Source organism: Hyla sarda, chromosome 2 (genome assembly GCF_029499605.1).
Source record: "Hyla sarda isolate aHylSar1 chromosome 2, aHylSar1.hap1, whole genome shotgun sequence".
In the NCBI taxonomy this organism is placed as follows: domain Eukaryota; kingdom Metazoa; phylum Chordata; class Amphibia; order Anura; family Hylidae; genus Hyla; species Hyla sarda.
Window position 1 is genome coordinate 322,508,198 of NC_079190.1, and position 18,147 is coordinate 322,526,344.

An 18,147-nucleotide genomic window follows, 5' to 3' on the forward strand; every position below is an offset into this window, starting at 1 on the left:
TTATGGTGGGGTCTGATTCAGGAGTCTGTATTATGGTGGGGTCTGATTCTGGAGTTTGTATTATGGTAGGGTCTGATTCTGAGGTCTGTATTATAGTGGGGACTAGTTCTGGGGTCTGCATTATGGTGGGGTCTGATTCTGTGGTCTGTATTATGGTGGGTGGTGATTCTGGGGTCTGTATTACAGTGGGGTCTGATTCTGGGGTCTGTATTATGGTGGGGTCTGATTCTGAGGTCTGTATTATGGTGGGGACTGGGGTCTGCATTATGGTGGGGTCTGATTCTGAGGTCGGAATTATGGTGGGCGGTGATTCTGGGGTCTGTATTATGGTGGGGTTTGATTCTGGGGTCCGTATTATGGTGGGGTCTGATTCTAGGGTCTGTATTATGGTGGGTGGTGATTCTGGGGTCTCTATTATGGTGGATGGTGATTCTGGGGTCTGAATTATGGTGGGGTCTGATTATTGGGTCTGTATGATGGTGGGGTCTGATTCTGGGGTCTATATTATGGTAGGGTCCGATTCTGGATTCTGATTCTGGGGTCTGTATTATGGTAGGTGGTGATTTTGGGGTCTGTATTATGGTGGGGACTGATTCTGGGGTCTGTATTATGGTGGGGTCTGATTCTGGGGTCTGTATTATGGTGGGGTCTGATTTTGGGGTCTGTGTTATAGTTGGGTCTGATTCTGGGGTCTGTATTATGATGGAGTCTGATTCTAGGGTCCATATTATGGTGGGGTCTGATTCTGGGGTCTGTATTATGTTAGATGGTGATTCCGGGGTCTGTATTATGGTGGGCTCTGATTCTGCGGTCTGTATTATGGTGGGTTCTGATTCTGGGGTCTGTATTATGGTGGGTGGTGATTCTTGGGTCTTTATTATGGTGGGGACTGAATCTGGAGTCTGTATTATGGTGGGGTCTGATTTTGGGGTCCGTTTTATGGTGCGATCTGATTCTGGGGTCTGTATTATGGTGGGGTCTGATTCTGGGGTCTGTATTATGGGGGTGGTGATTCTGGGGTCTGAATTATGGTGGGGTCTGAATTATGGTCGGGTCTGACTATGGGGTCTGTATTATGGTGGGGTCTGATTATGGGGTCTGCATTATGGTGGGTGGTGATTCTTGGGTCTGTATTATGGTGGGTGGTGATTCTGGGGTCTGTATTATGGTGGGGTCTGATTTTGGGGTCTGTATTATAGTTCGGTCTAATTCTGGGGTCTGTATTATAGTGAGGACTGATTCTGGAGTCTGAATTATGGTAGGGTCTGATTCTGAGTTCTGTATTATGGTGGGGACTAGTTCTGGGGTCTGCATTATGGTAGGTGGTGATTCTGAGTTCTGTATCATGGTGGGGACTGATTCTGAGGTCTGTATTATGGTGTAGACTGGTTCTGGAGTCTGTATTATGATGGGGTCTGATTCTGGGGTCAGTATTATAGTGGTTGGTGATTTTGGGGTCTGTATTATGGTGGTTGGTGATTCTGGGGTCTGTATTATGGTGGTGATTGATTATGGGGTCTGTATTATGGTGGGGTCTGATTCAGGAGTCTGTATTATGGTGGGGTCTGATTCTGGAGTTTGTATTATGGTAGGGTCTGATTCTGAGGTCTGTATTATAGTGGGGACTAGTTCTGGGGTCTGCATTATGGTGGGGTCTGATTCTGTGGTATTATGGTGGGTGGTGATTCTGGAGTCTCTATTATGGTAGGGTCTGATTCTGGGTTCTGATTCTGGGGTCTGTATAATGGTGGGTGGTGATTCTGGGGTCTGTATTATGGTGGGGTCTGATTCTGGAGTCTCTATTATGGTAGGGTCTGATTCTGGGTTCTGATTCTGGGGTCTGTATAATGGTGGGTGGTGATTCTGGGGTCTGTATTATGGTAGGGACTGATTTGGGGGTCTGTATTATGGTGGGGTCTGATTTTGGGGTCTGTATTATGGTGGGGTCTGATTCTGAGGTCTGTATTATGGTGGGGACTGGGGTCTGCATTATGGTGGGGTCTGATTCTGAGGTCGGAATTATGGTGGGCGGTGATTCTGGGGTCTGTATTATGGTGGGGTTTGATTCTGGGGTCCGTATTATGGTGGGGTCTGATTCTGGGGTCTGTATTATGGTGGGTGGTGATTCTGGGGTCTCTATTATGGTGGATGGTGATTCTGGGGTCTGAATTATGGTGGGGTCTGATTATGGGGTCTATATTATGGTAGGGTCCGATTCTGGATTCTGATTCTGGGGTCTGTATTATGGTAGGTGGTGATTTTGGGGTCTGTATTATGGTGGGGACTGATTCTGGGGTCTGTATTATGGTGGGGTCTGATTCTGGGGTCTGTATTATGGTGGGGTCTGATTTTGGGGTCTGTGTTATAGTTGGGTCTGATTCTGGGGTCTGTATTATGATGGAGTCTGATTCTAGGGTCCATATTATGGTGGGGTCTGATTCTGGGGTCTGTATTATGGTAGATGGTGATTCTGGGGTCTGTATTATGGTGGGTGGTGATTCTTGGGTCTTTATTATGGTGGGGACTGAATCTGGAGTCTGTATTATGGTGGGGTCTGATTTTGGGGTCCGTATTATGGTGCGGTCTGATTCTGGGGTCTGTATTATGGTGGGGTCTGATTCTGGGGTCTGTATTATGGGGGGTGGTGATTCTGGGGTCTGAATTATAGTGGGGTCTGAATTATGGTGGGGTCTGACTATGGGGTCTTTATTATGGTGGGGTCTGATTATGGGGTCTGCATTATGGTGGGTGGTGATTCTTGGGTCTGTATTATGGTGGGTGGTGATTCTGGGGTCTGTATTATGGTGGGGTCTGATTTTGGGGTCTGTATTATAGTTGGGTCTAATTCTGGGGTCTGTATTATAGTGGGGACTGATTCGGGGGTCTGTATTATGGTGAAGACTTAGTCTGGAGTCTGTATCACGATGGGTTGTGATTCTGGGGTCTGTATTATGGTGGGGACTGAGTCTGGCATCTGTATTATGGTGGGTGGTGATTCTGGCATCTGTATTATGGTGCAGAATGATTCTGGCGTCTGCATTAAACAGATCTGAGTTAAAATGGTTGTTCTCACTGTAAGGTCCTTAGAGTGAGAACAATATATAGGGACAATTCTTAAAAAACCCAGCCTGTGACAAGCCACCCCCTCACAAACCCCACCCACACCCACAACAAACCCCACCCACAACAAGCTACACCCATATTGACGACACACCAAGTTGCCTACCCCTGCCCTAAGATAATAGTAAGGGTTAAAACCCACTCCATTTTGGAAACAGTGGTCTAGTTATTTTGTTGTGTTTCCTGGTTTAAGAAACACCCTACATATGGCCCTAAGGTTTTGCCTGGGCATAAATTAGGGCTCAGGAGTGGACAAGAGTATTTTAAGGCATAGTGTATTCATTTACACAACACAGACCGACAATTGCAGATGTCTGACATGAAATAATGAAAAACTAAAAATAGACCAGTTGTTGTAGCCCAGATCCTTTAATGTAGCAATAAAAAGAAGGTATGATGAATATTTTACCCTACTTGTATTTCAAAAAAAGAATGCACAGCAAATGGAGTAAAATAAAACTTACAATTTCCACAGATATGCCAATTTAGTGCCCAATATGTTTGCAAAGTCAGAGACACACACTTCATAAATTGTTAAGGGGTATTCCAGGATTTTTTTTTATTGACTAAGCTACAGCGGCTGTAAAGTTAGTGACGTTCATAATATAGTGTCTGTACCTGTGTGTGACAGTGGTCTCGCAATTCTTCTGTGATTTTCGCCCCAATATTTTTTTTTAACAGCATACAAAATTACTCAGGTTTTGCAGGTTGCAGTGCGTCAAGACGTGACATCACTAGTCAGGTGAAGACAGGGATCCTGTCTGCTTCGATGGGTGGAGCGACCGCTGAGTGGGAGTGAGATCATTCTGCAACAGCTGTAGGAACCCTGTTTAGAAAACACTGGTCTTTTGCATGGAATGCAACTCATTTGTGTTTCAATGGGTAGGGTGGCCAATGTGTGGGAGGGAGGAAAGCGACTTCCAAGCATGGAACTATGGGATGTATAATTTGAGAATGAAATCCAACAGGAAATCCAGCAGGTAAGTACTAAAATCACCTTGTGGTTGATAACCCCTTAAAGCAGGTTCTGCCAGGTACAGAAATACCATATATGGGGATGCAAACTTTTCTGAGGGCACACTTAAAGCAGTGTTGCCAACCATCCATACATTAGCCTATTCTATGTGATCTGCTCAAACCATAAAAAAATTTATAAATAAAGAACAGTGTAGGAACATCCACCTAGGATTAACAATGATTCAGTATAAATTATGAAAATAATCCAAAGGGCTTCCATTTTAGGGATATCAACTTAGTATAATGTTGGTGGAAGAGTAAAGATCGAAATTAAGTACAAACGAAGGAAATTAAGAAGGTAAATGGCTACACACTCATTGACATGAAGTATACAAAATTAACTCTCCGTTCAATTATGTCACAGACAGATATGCAAATGAGGTGTGGTCTGATCAGTGTTAATTTTGGCAGCAAATTTCATTTTAGCGATAAAACTGAATTTTCCCATAAGAATTCTCACAAATAATCATGACATCTGATATAATGAAAGTTTTTGGGAGATTTCTTAATATTATGCAGAATGTATTTTGGCCTATGCATAGCCAACTATTAAAACATGCAGATTGCAAATTTGTGTATTGTACTATTGTCATTAAATCTGCCGTAGCTTGTTAACACAAAAAGTTAATCCTCCAATCACATGAGTAATATTGAAACTGCTGATCTACTGGGCTTTTAACGCACATCATCATCTTTAGGATTTAGGGTTGGTGAGAAAAAGAGAAAATATCCAGTGAGTGGCAGTAACTTAAATAACCACTCATTTCTGCCAAGGTATTCAGAATACCATCTCTAAATGCACAACATGTCCAACCTTGAAGCAGGTGGGTCTACAGCAGCTGAAGACCACCACGGGTGCCACTCCTGTCAACTGAAAACAGGAAATTGAGGCTACACTGGAAGAATGTGCTTGGTCTGACGAGTCTCAATTCCAGCTGAGAAATTCAGATCAGAATTTGGCGTAAACAACATTAAAGCATGGATCCATCTTACCTTGTACTAACGATTAAGGCTAGTGGTGGTGATGTAATAGTGTGGGGAACATTTTCTTGGCAACACTTTGGGCTGTAGTACTAATTGAGCTTTGCTGACCATGTCCATTCCTTTATAACCACAGTGTAACCATATTCTGATAACTTCTTCCAACAGGATAATGCACCGTCACAAAGTTAACATCCTCTAAAACTGGTTTCTTGAACCTGACAATGAGTTCTCTAAACTTCAATGGCCTCTACAGCCACCAGATCTCAATCCATATCGATAAATCTGTAAAAGAAAAAAGACAACGAGAGGACAATGCCTCATGCACTGCCCTAAATATATATGGCAATCCTGTTTAGCGGGTTAAGCAGGCACTGTAGATTAACCACTCACCTTGAGTGTACATAATGCACACTTATCACTCTTTCAATGTTGTAAAGCTGGAGAGTAGTTCAACTCAAGCCAGAAGGTCCCAGTCCTGTAGCAAATATTGACCTTTTACTCAGTCGCTCGGAATCCCCAAGGAATTGGCAGTAAGCATAGAGGTATAAAAGTGAATAGGCTTTATTCCCTTATGTCCCACCAGGAGCACAGATGGGGCTAAATAATCATCAGAAATTAATAATACTGCACTTCAATTATATGTTTGGGTGCCATCATCCCTTCCTCAGATTGGCATGAACTTCTGGCATGACATGCCAATTTGAGGAAAGGGTGATAGCCCTGAAATAAGTCATTGTACAGCATTAAGCCTATTCATCTGTATACCTCTATGCTTACTGCCCATTCCGTGGGGATACAGAGTGTCTGAGTAAAAAGGTTATTTTCCATTGCCAATATTCAATCCACGTAGAGCATCTGTGGTATGTGGTGGAACGTGAGATTTGCATCATGAATGTGCAGCCAAAAATTCTGGCGCAACTACATTATGCTATCATGTCAATATGGACCAAAGTATTTGCAGCACCATGTAGAAAGTATTCTACGAAGAATGAAGGCAGTTCTAAAAGCAAAAGATAGTCTACACCTGGCACTAGGTATGTATATTAAAAAAAAGTGCCTGTGAATGTATTTTAAGTTAATGAAGGCAGGAATAGGCTCTGCAATAGAAATTGCTTACTACTATGATCATATAGATTGTAAAAATAAAATATTTTTTGGCTTTATATAGTAGAGGTCCAAACGTTGTGCATATTTGTAATAAAGGGGTATTCCAGGAAAAAAATGTTTTTATATATATCAACTGGCTCCAGAAAGTTAAACAGATTTGTAAATTACTTCTATTAAAAAATCTTAATCCTTTCAATAATTATCAGCTGCTAAAGTTCAGTTGTTTTCTGTCTGGCAACAGTGCTCTCTGCTGACATCTCTGCTTGTCTCAGGAACTGCACAGAGTAGAAGAGGTTTGCTATGGGGATTTGCTTCTAAACTGGGCGGTTCCCAAGACACGTGTCATCAGAGAGCACTTAGACAAAAAAAGAACAACTCAACTTCAGCAGCTCATAAGTACTGAAAGGATTAAGATTTTTAATAGAAGTAATTTACAAATCTGTTTAACTTGCTGGAGATATAAAAACAAATTCCTGGATAACCCCTTCAAAGGGGTATTCCAGGCAAAACCTTATATATATATATATATATATATATATATATATATATATATATATATATTATCAATTGGCTCCGGAAAGTTAAACAGATTTGTAAATTACTTCTATTAAAAAATCTTAATCCTTCCAATAGTTATTAGCTTCCGAAGTTTCCTGTCTAACTGCTCAATGATGATGTCACGTCCCGGGATCTGTGCATGATGGGAGAATATCCCCATAGGAACTGTGAGTCATCCCCGGGACGTGAGTCATCAGAGAGCAGTTAGACAGAAAACAACTCAACTTCAGAAGCTAATAACTATTGGAAGGATTAAGATTTTTTAATAGAAGTAATTTACAAATAAGTTTAAGTTTCCGGAGCCAGTTGATATATATAAAAAAGTTTTGGCCTGGAATATCCCTTTAACCCCTTGAGGACACAGCAAACTTTCATGTTTGTAATTGTTTTTTTTCTCCTCCCCACCTTCTAAGAGGCATAACATAGTTTTTCCCTCCGTAGACCGATATTAAATTCCCTTCCTGCCCACCCAATTTAGTCTGGGCAGAGCGGAGGGTCATCTGCAGCAGCAGATCATTGGTGGAGTAGTGGTGGCAGTGATTGAGTATGCGGCAAGAGCTCAATTGTTGGTGGGTGGTGAGGAATAGCCTGCACCAGGTTAGTGGTCTCCAAACTGGCCCTCCAGATGTTTAAAAACTACAACTTCCAGCATGCCCAGACAGTCCAGGCATGCTGGGAGATGTAGTTTTAAAAAATCTGGAGGACCACTGTGCAGTGAAATCCAAACTGCAGCCCTCCAAATGTTGCAAAACTACAACTCCCAGCAAGACAGGAGTTGTAGTTTTGCAAAATCTGAAAGGCCAGTTTGGAGATCACTCACATGGACACATAGCATAACAAAGTGCTGCTGCTGCAAAAAAAAAAAGAAGTGGTCCAGACAGTCCAGGCATGTTGGGAGTTGTAGTCTTGCAACATCTGGCGGGCCGCAGTTTGTAGACCTTTTTATTTATTTTTTTCAGCACTACTGCACAAAAAAAAAAGAAGGAAAAAACATCAGTATTTGCTGCTGCCCCTAGCTTTTTTGGGTTTGGAGTTGTGGTGATGGGGTGTGAGGTGCAGGGCAGATGTTGTTACCCTAGGGGCAGATGGCACTAACCCCTTGTGTATGTGACACCAGGGCGTGGTTTAGCCTTAACCACCCGAAGGTATACCGCTGGATCCTGGGCTAGGCACAGGGGCAATAAAGACACCAAGGCCAAGTTACAGACAATGGTAGCTTTACTGAGGGAAGACAGTTGGAACAGTCTGTGCAGTACAGCCAGGGCCCAAGGAGGTAATCAGTGACACAGAGACCTCGCAGGTTTGCTGGGACTTGTAGTTGGACGGTAGAATTTAGTGCAGGCCATGCTGGGTAGACAGATGATTTGAATTGACTGACTTGTGATTGACAGGACGGTGACTTTATCATACTTGCACTTGACTTGTGGCTGCAGGACTTGAATTGAGGCCTCCACTACTCTGGACACACACACTAGGCACGACTTTACTGGACCTCTGCAGGAAGCAAGAGAGAGAAGCTAGCTCCACCCAGGAATTATATGTGGGAGACTAGCAAGGAACCCATAGGTCACCTTTGGGGTCAGCTGGTCACTGGTAACTCCTAGGTACATTTATACATGGTACATTTTATTAAAGGCATAACACATCTTTTAATATATACCATATATACAAATGGGGAAACAACTATAGGGGGCCCTGGGGACTCTGAGGGACACTGCCTGTCATAGCAGGAAAGGTACGGGGCAACACCATCCCCTACTGGGCCACCACAAACTCCCCCCTCTTAATTACAGTCCTGTCCCTCGATGCCCAGTCCTGGAGGGCGGAGGAGTGAAGTGACCACTGGGGCCAATGACAGTTCCTGAGGCGTTTTTAACCCAATGTCCTTTCCAGGTCTGATAACAAACAGAAATGAGTCCATGTGGCATGGTGAATGTCCATACATGCTCTTGAACATATACGAGGACTTTTGACCTTGTAATGGCATTCTTGACACTCTCTTACAACAATATGCATAACAATTATCAGATTGGGCTGTTGGAGGTTATCTACCCAATGCCTTGGCTACTGGGGTCCCTCGGTTTTACACACTTCCCCCAGAACTCTATACATATTACTCTAGACATTAATGTTACTTTGACATTTGGTTACTTCTGTCACTGTACGTGTTTTGTATAGCTATCAGGAATATCTTCTGGCCAGTAAAGTATTCTGCACACTTGGACATGAGAAAACAATAGACATAGTTACTATAGACATCTGGATCTGTGGACTGGTGGTTCAAATAATGCTACAGTTCTAACTTATATATTTATATGGATGTGGACTACTTTCACCATATGAGTGGACTACATGTGGTACATAACTTTTACATGTTTAATGTGAGTTAAGATTTGTACCTAGCTGGGAGTTGTCCTTGGGTTGACCGTGTGGACATTTGCAACACCTGGAACACCGGTGACTTCTGGAGCTCTTGGTACAGCTGGAACTGTGACTGGGTGTTCCTCAGCCAATTCGAGAGTTGGTACAGGGTCCGGACTGGCAGGACTCAGAGTCGCTGACTGTGGTTTTAGAGAGACTGGTGACAGGTGGTGCTCTGCAAACTGGTGCATAGACTGGAGCCAATGGTGACAGGACTGAAGCTGAAGTATAAATTAATGTTGGTAGAACAGACCCCGAAGCTGGTGAGACACATAAGACCACAGACTGACTTGGGGAAAACATAGGGAAGTCCATAGATGGATGAATCCCCTTGCCTGGTATGTACTCTCTTGTAGGTCTGACAACTGGGGGAGATGGTGTTGGGAGCACTGGCAGATCTTCTTTTAGACATAGTTTGATTCAGTTGCGATGAACAACTTGTGGCTCATATGCAGGCTTTTGTACTTCGTACATGTCAGAGTCAGGCTAGGGTATGGCCGTCACCGTGTACGGTTCCGTCTCCCAGATAATTTATGGGTTCTTGGAAGTTTTCACAGCCACACCTTAGCACCCAATTGAAGCGGTTTGGCAGAGGCATGAAGGTTGTAGTCCTGTTGCTGTCTTTGTTGAGCCTCGCCCATCTTTTTACTATTTCCTTGGCTTCATGGATTCTTCTCTGGTGGTCTGAGACCCATTCCAGGGAGGCTTGCGGAAAGTTATTGAATGGGGCATGGAGCCCAAACGTCCGGTCTTAAGGCAGCTGCCCATGTCGCCCCGTCATAAGGTAGAAAGGGGTGTACCCTGTAGAACAATGGACTGTGTTATTATAGATCTCCAAAAGTTCAGGCAACAGGGGCCACTCTTCTTGTCTTGACATAGAGGCTGCTTGCAACATGTGGATAAAGACTTGATTGATGCGTTCACAGAGCCCATTCCCCTGGGGATGGTAAGCAATAGTCCAGAGTTTCTTGCAGGCATGGAAATGACACAGCTCTTGGAAGAGTTGGGCCTTGAAGGCCATTCCACGGTCTGTTAGGACAGACTCTGGACACCCAAGGATTTGCAACCAAGTGGAGTGTGTCTTGGCTGTGAGATCTTTAACGGGTACAACGACAACCCATTTGGAGTACTGATCCACAATGGTAAGAGCATAAGTGTACCCGGACCGGGTAGGGGACAACTTGACATGATCTAGCGACCATGTCAAGTTAGGCCTTTCACTCTGGATGGAATGGAGGGGTGCTCTGGCATCCTTGCCCACATTCTTGGTGACATTACAGACTGCACATTCACTTATTTCTCAATGTCGCTCCGCATTCCGATCCAATAGAATCTGCTCCTGACAGTAGATTTGGTCTTGTGGACTCCAAAGTGTCCCGACTGATCATGGTATGCGTTGAGGACCATCACCATGTCTCTTCGGGGAACCAGAATCTGATGAAGTCGATCACCAGAGACCGGATACCGAATTTCGGTACAACAGTCCCTTGTGCACAAACAGTCGCTTCCTCTGTAGGCACAGACGTTCCAGCTCATCACACTGTAATGATGCTGGATGTGGATCAACTGACCTGAGTGGCTGATTACAAGGGGCCGTATCAGGGAGCGGAGTCTAAGGTGCCGCTGGTCTTCACCAGACCCTGCCGCTAGGCAGGATGGATTTGCTGCGGCAGGCGACACCCAGGTCGCAACCCCCGATACAACTCGACCACATAGGTTGCTGGGCGAGGCGAAGTACAGTAGGATGAGGCAGAGACGTAGTCGGACTTAGCAGAAGGTCAAAGAAGCAAAGGTGCGTAGTCAAATAATGTAGCAGAAGGGTCAGAACACAGGCAAGGCAAACAGACAGTATGGAATGCTTAATTTCAGGAAAATAGCACTGAAGATCTGGCAGGGAAGAGTGGGAGGTGCAGGGACTTATACAATAGTGTCAGGTGTTTCACATAATTATGGAGTACTGGCCCTTTAAATTTCAGAGCTCCGGCATGCGCGCGCCCTAGGAGACGGGGATGCGCACGCTGGAGTTAAGATGCAGAGGAAGAAGCAGCAGAGGAGCGTGGTAAGTGACGGGCTGGGATTCGCATGCGGGTGCGTCCCGCGATGCGAATCCCAGCCCCGCCAGCAGCAGGGGAGAGGGGGACAGTGCGTTCACGGCCAGGGGAAGTGGCCGGAGCGCAATAAGTAACACACACTGGGCCCAGCGTAGATGGGTTGATGCCTTTTTCACAGCAGATAGTCCAACAGATCCCCCATGACTCGACTTTCGTTTTGAAGAGTCTTCCAGGTGTATAGGTCTTCTTGAACCTTTTGGGATCTGGGTTCGCCATCCCTGAGGGCGGTCACAACATTTTGGTTCACGATCAGTTGATAAAATGGGGGCATCTCCACGTCTCCCATACGACTTTGACAGGGGTCATCCGATCGGCATTGACATTCGACTTGTCACTTCTGTACTAGATGGTGAAACTATAATTGGCTAATCTTGAAGCCCAACGTTCGATGGCACCCAACTTGGTGGTGTTCAGGTGAGCCAATGGGTAATTATCTGTGTAAACAGTAAATTTACGGTCACTGCCCATACCAAAGCGAGAAGTTCTAATTTGAATGAGCCGTAGTTTGTATCGTTCTTCTCGGCTCCTTGCAGGTTACAACTGGCATAGGCAACTACCTACTCCTGTCCTTCTTGGACTTGGGACAGGTTGGCTCCCAGACCTTCGAAACTGGCATCAGTATATAGCCAGAACGGCTGACTGTAGTCTGGGTACGCCTGGAAGGGTGGTTCTGTCAGTAGACGTTTAAGAGCTAGGAACACTGTCTCTCGCTCTTTGGCCCATTCAGCAGGCAGTCTTCCATTGTAGTTCTCCTTCGCCATACCCCATAAGAGAGCTGTGAGGGGTTCTGCAATTTGGGCGAAGTGGGGAATGAAGCAGCGGTAGTAGCCGGCAAATTCCAGGAAGCTCCTGACATCTTTCACCTTGCGCGGGGTAGGCCAGTTCTTGACAACTTCCACCTTTTCAGGATTGGGCTGGACTCCCTTGGCACTGACAACATGACCCAGGTAGTGTACCTGAGGTTTAAGCAAGTGACACTTTGACGGCTTGATCTTAAGCCCATGCTTGATCAGGACTTGGAAAACGTCTGACAGATGACTGAGGTGCTCCTGGTAGGACTTGGAATACACAATAACATTGTCCAGGTACAATAGGACACTTTGAAAATTCAGATGGCCCAGACAACTTTCCTTCAGACGCTGGAACATAGCAGGGGCATTGCACAGCCCAAATGGCATACTTTTAAACTCGAACACTCCCATGGGTGTCACGAAGGCGGTCTTCTCCCGATCCTCCATGGCCATGGGCACTTGCCAATATCCACTGGTATAATATCCAGGGAGGAAAAGTAAGCAGCCGACCCGAGGTCGGTGAGTGACTCTTCGATCCTGGGCAATGAATAAGCATCCTTATGTGTGACATTGTTCAATTTCCTGTAGATGACACAGAAGCAGAAGGTTCCATCCTTTTTCTTGACTAAGACAAGTGGCGAAGCCCAGGGGCTCTGACTTTCTTGGATGACGTCTGCCTCTTTCATGTCGGCCAGCATCTTCTTGACAGTCTGAAACATGCCTGGCGCGACCGGGCTGGGACTTTCTTTGATAGGTGGACTGTCGCCTGTGAGGGTTCGGTGTTGGATCATGGACGTACGCCCAAAATATGTGGGGTGTTTGTTGAAAGCGTCATAGTATCTTTTGACGACATTGATGTCTCCCTTGACTTGGTCCCTTGGGGTAGTGTCGTCTCCAACTTGGAGTTGTGCCCACGAGGGCTCGGAAGGACTCGTACTGAATCCTTCAGCCACTTGGGCTGCACGCTGTTGGGCCACCATACGTTCTGTTAAGATGTCCTTTATCTCTATGAGATACAACTGGGCTACTGGGGTGTATTTGGGTAGCACAGTAGCAGCATTAGACAGGTTGACTAATCGGACTGGAACCGTTGGTGACTGTGACAAGGCTTCTCACAGCTCGGACAAGAGGGTGGTCTTCTAGTTGCAGAGGCGCCAGCAGGACTTGATAGTCTCTATTCTTGACTCAGGGACATGCACTACACCAGATGATAGCCTCTGTGTTGGGTTGCAAGGTCACCGACCGGTTGTCTTATACTCGAACTCTGCAGATTTCACATTGCTTGTTGGCATACTTCTACTCTGCTTGTAGAACCTTCAGGTGGTGCTGCACAGACCGCTGGCCTGAAGGGGACATATGGGGAGGAGAGGCATGCAAGCCATCTACTATTTCAACAAATGTTCAAATAATGTTCATCCCCCAACATAAACTCAGCAGACCCCTTATCTGTCACATTAGTTATAATCACTCCCTGCCCGCTAAGTACATGCTCTCCCAACTGAATGGTTGGCTCCCAGTATCCTGTCTGGGGACTGGTTGCCCATTACCCGCAACTACTCTGAAGTTAACATTCTCCGGTTCACACAATAAACTAGCATCCCAATGCTGATAGAAAACGTCTTAGGGTATAGTAGACACTTGTGACCCTGTATCTATCAACGCCTCCAATGGTACACCTTCTACAATATTTTTTACATAGTTGCAGGAGGCGACATGAAGTGAGAGTCCTGACTTAGGTCGTTCTTGCATTGGTCCTGATGACTGTTTTCCTGAGGGCTGGTCCACAACCTCAGGGGAAATCCATTTAAATCCCAACACTGCATTTTCCAATGTCCTGGTTTATTACAATGGGTACAAAAGGGTCTTTGAGTCCCTGGGGGTCTACTAGGTGGAGGGTTGCAGGAGTTGAAATTGCGGGGAGCAGGAGCAAGGGTAGGTTTACTATGCAGGGGCGGTTCACGGTCAGGTGGAGTGGACCGGGTGGCAAGCTCCTTCACAGCCTTGGTCAGTTGTTCAACGTCCTGCCTAACACTCTATAAATCTGAGGCTGCGGTGAGTAGCAAAGCAGGTGACACTGGGGTGGGGGCTGGTGATGGTATAGGTCTGGCTACCACCCTAGTGGTCTTGGACAGGTGGACAAGCTCTCTAACTCAGTCCCGGACTCAATTATTTGGATAGCCAGTCTCTTGAAAGCGGGGAATGACATGTTGGGGTTTTGGAGCGCTAACATTCTCAGCTGTAGTAATGTAGAAAAAAAGAGACCAGCAGGGGGGGGGGGCACCTAGTGCATTACCTTAATAACTCGGATCCCCTTAAAATGGCCAAGGAGAGGAAAAATTGCAAGTGCGTAAAAGGATGTACAGGCGTGCCCATAGGTAATAGCTGCTCACTGAGTGGTATAACTGGTATATCACCCCACTTAATTGGGGGTGTCAGATAGCAACAGCTGCTGGCCTTGAGGTCTCAGGAGATGGTGAAACCAAACCCGCGAAGGACAGTGGAGAAGAATGAAGAAAACAAGAATCTCACTTAGTAGGCACTGCTGTATGGTTGCCAGGAGAGATGGAATCCAAAGTTGGAAACGGGATGTGGTAAAACCAATAGGTTTTATTGAAGATAATAGCAGTTTAAAATACAAAGAAATAAAAGTGGCTGCAGAGTAGGATCCTCAAAACCCCCAAATCACCCCCCTCTGCTCCTCCCGGCTCTCACCGGGGCAGCTCTCCCTGCAGCTTCCTGCCCGCTCCTGCCACTGATTCTCCGCGTTCAGAGCCAGGGGAGAGTGAAGGATTGCTCCCCACAGCTTCGGCTCTGATCGGTACAGCACTATGCTATGCCCGCTCCTTCCACGGCTTCTCTCTGCGATCAGAGCCATGGGAGAGTGTAGATGTGTGAAATTACATCCCCTTGGCTCTGATCTCTGATGTTTCCCTGTTGACCTCATGTATGCTTAATAAAAGTTGTTAGCCACTGAGCATACCCCGCTCCCACCCAGCTCCCTGCCTAAGCTCCCCTCTCCACCTCCTGCAGGCTGCCTCAGCTCAGAATGTGCTCCCAACCTGCTCCCTGCCTCAGCTCCCCTCCCCACGGGCTGCCTAAGCTCATGTCCCGCGGGGATAAAGCAGGGATGTATTGGAAACATTCTGCTACAGACCCCGCTTCTGCAGTCATATGTGGCACAAATAAATAAATAAAACAGAAATAGTAAAAAAATAAATAAATAAATAAATAAGAAAATAAAAAATATTATATATAAAAATATTATACATACATATATATATATATATTGATATAATTTAAATATATATATATATATATATATATGTATATATATATATATATATATATATATATATATATATATATATATATATATATATATAAATAGAAAAACAGTTGCAGCACTCTTATAAATAATGCACTTGCGGTGCCAGCACCCAAACCTGATTGCAGTCCGTTCAGATAGAAAAAATACCAGGGATGCAGCACTCCAAAAAAATAAAAAGTAATTTATTTTCTCATCTTCAGTAAAGCAACGTTTCTGCTCCTATGGAGCCATTTCCAAGCTTGGGGCAAATATAAATATTATATATATATATTGTAAGGATTTCTCCCTGGGGATAGCTCTGGGATCGTCCTTGACACCGCCACGGGACACATTTCCAATTCAACCAGCAGGCAAACAACAGTACTTTATGCAAGTCCGACCCCTTGGCAGCTTTATTAGACAGGTTTCAGGATAAATAAAAACATAAGACAGGAACAAAAACCCTAGACCGTCTAGTCACTAACTAAACAATCCAGCATGCCTTGACTATCAACTGGTGGTCTTTTCCCGGACAGTTAAACTTATGCCTCCTGCAACCTTTTACTCACTGTTCACACACAGTGTTTGCAACCTCTTGCTGTGTGTTTCGTCCACATCACTCTTTGGACCACTCACAGCTCGGGCAGTGTGTTCCTCACCAGGACCCCTGCCTCCCCCCTTGTGGTCTTCTGGGGAGAGCACCGACTATTCTGTCTGACTTCCTTTTAAACACACTTCCCCTTTCTGACAATGTTCCCTTGTCACAGTGTCACAATATATATATATATATATATATATATATATATATATATATATATATATATATTGTGACGATCCGTCTTGGGGATTAGCTCTGGGATCGTCCTGGACCACGCCACAGGATGCGTTTCTTCTCAATAAACCAGCAAACAAACGCTTATAATGCAAATCTGGCACCTTGCCAGTTTTATTAGACAGGTTGCAGGGAAAGAAATAAACAAAAAGCAGGAACAAAACAAAATCCTAGACCGTCTGGTCACTGACTAAACAGATCAGCTTGTCCTGACTAACAACCGCTGACCTTTCCTCAGTCAGTTAAACATATGTCCCCTGCAACCTTCTACTCACAATTCATGTCACTGTCTTTGAGCCACTCATAGCTCGGGCTGTGTACTCCTCAGCAGGCTCTGTCTCTTCCCTACAGCCCACATGCTGTCTCCTAGGAAGAGCCCACATTAGACTGAGTCTCCATCTCATATACACCTCCCTTCCCTCCTGCCTCATTACTTAAGAAGCAGGTGAGAGCTTTTGCAGGGTGAGCCAAGGAAATACACCATTTCCTTGCCACACTGCCACATATCCCCCCCCCCCCTTTTGCTCAGACCACCGGGAAGGAGCACATGTATTTGAAAGGCAGAAACCATCTGCCTTTCTTTTCTCTTGGACAACTTTTGTCCCACAGTCTCTGAAGTCCTTGACTTTTTTCTTCCGGACTTTTACCAGCCACCAATTGCAAGTCTCTCGGTCACACCTCTCCAGTACCAGGTTCTTCACCCTGGTGTGGGCAGGGTACTTGAAATTAAGGAGTGAGAGGACCGATGCTTCTAACCTTTGTCTTCTTCTTGCTTGCCAGACCTCTGCCTCTGCTTCAGAGAATCTTTCGGCCTCAGTGGCTTCACCAACCTCTGACACGTGTCCATCTCAGTTTCAACTTTAGAGGACTTCCCACCTGGTTTCATCTCAGTCTTGTCTTCAGTGGATTTCTCACATGGTTTCACCTCATCCCATCCAGCTTTCTCTTCAGGGGCACCAGCTTCCTCAGGTTTGGCTTCAGAGTCTTTGGCTCCTTCAGATTCTTGTGTAGAATCAGCTTCTACTACTGCAGCTTCTTCAGGCTTACTCTTCTCTTCACCTGTAGCTTCAGTTGTGCCATTCTCTTTACTCACAGCTTTTGAGGTTGACTCTGGTTTAGCTTCTGCTTCAGAGGATTTCTCTGCCTCAGCATTACCTTCAGAATTTTTGGTCTGCTCAGGTTCAGAGGATTTCCCACCTCTCTTCTCCTTAGTCTCTACTTCAGAGGATTTCCCACCAGGTTTCAGCTCAGTCCTAGCTTCAGGGGACTTCTTACAGGACTTCACCTCAATCTTAGCTTTAGAGGACTTTTTGGCAATCAGAGAAAGCATAACTGTATCCTGTAACTTCAGCCCCAGAAGCCTTTCTTGAGCCAATTCCGCCATATCTTGGTCTCTGCTCTCTTTTAGGACTTCCTGGTCCTCTTACTTTTTCTCACATTTTCGCAGCTTACACTGGAGCTTAGCGGACTTAATCCTCTCACTGTCAAGTAACTCTGTCAAGTCCCTGACAGTATCTTCCAAAGACAGCAATTGTTTCCTCAATTGTTCATTGTCCACCAGCACAGCCACCTGCTCGTAGAGTTGCGCTCCCAGCAAAACCAAGGCAGCTGCGTGGGACCTTCTGCGCGTTTCGTTCTGCGCTTCCAGGCTCTCTTTTAAGATCTTCATGTCATCTTCCGGCTTTATATATTTCAGCTGCTCACTCTTGAGCTTTGTGGAGATCATCTTCTCACTGTCCAGCAACTGTTTCTTGGACTTCACTAACTCATTGATAGATTTTCCAGTCTCACCAATCTGTTCAGATAAATCTGAGATCTCCTGTTGCAAGTTCTTGTTTTCATGTTTCAGAGTCTCAACTTGTTCCAGCGCCTCCTCATACTGCTCACGGAGCAAGTCAT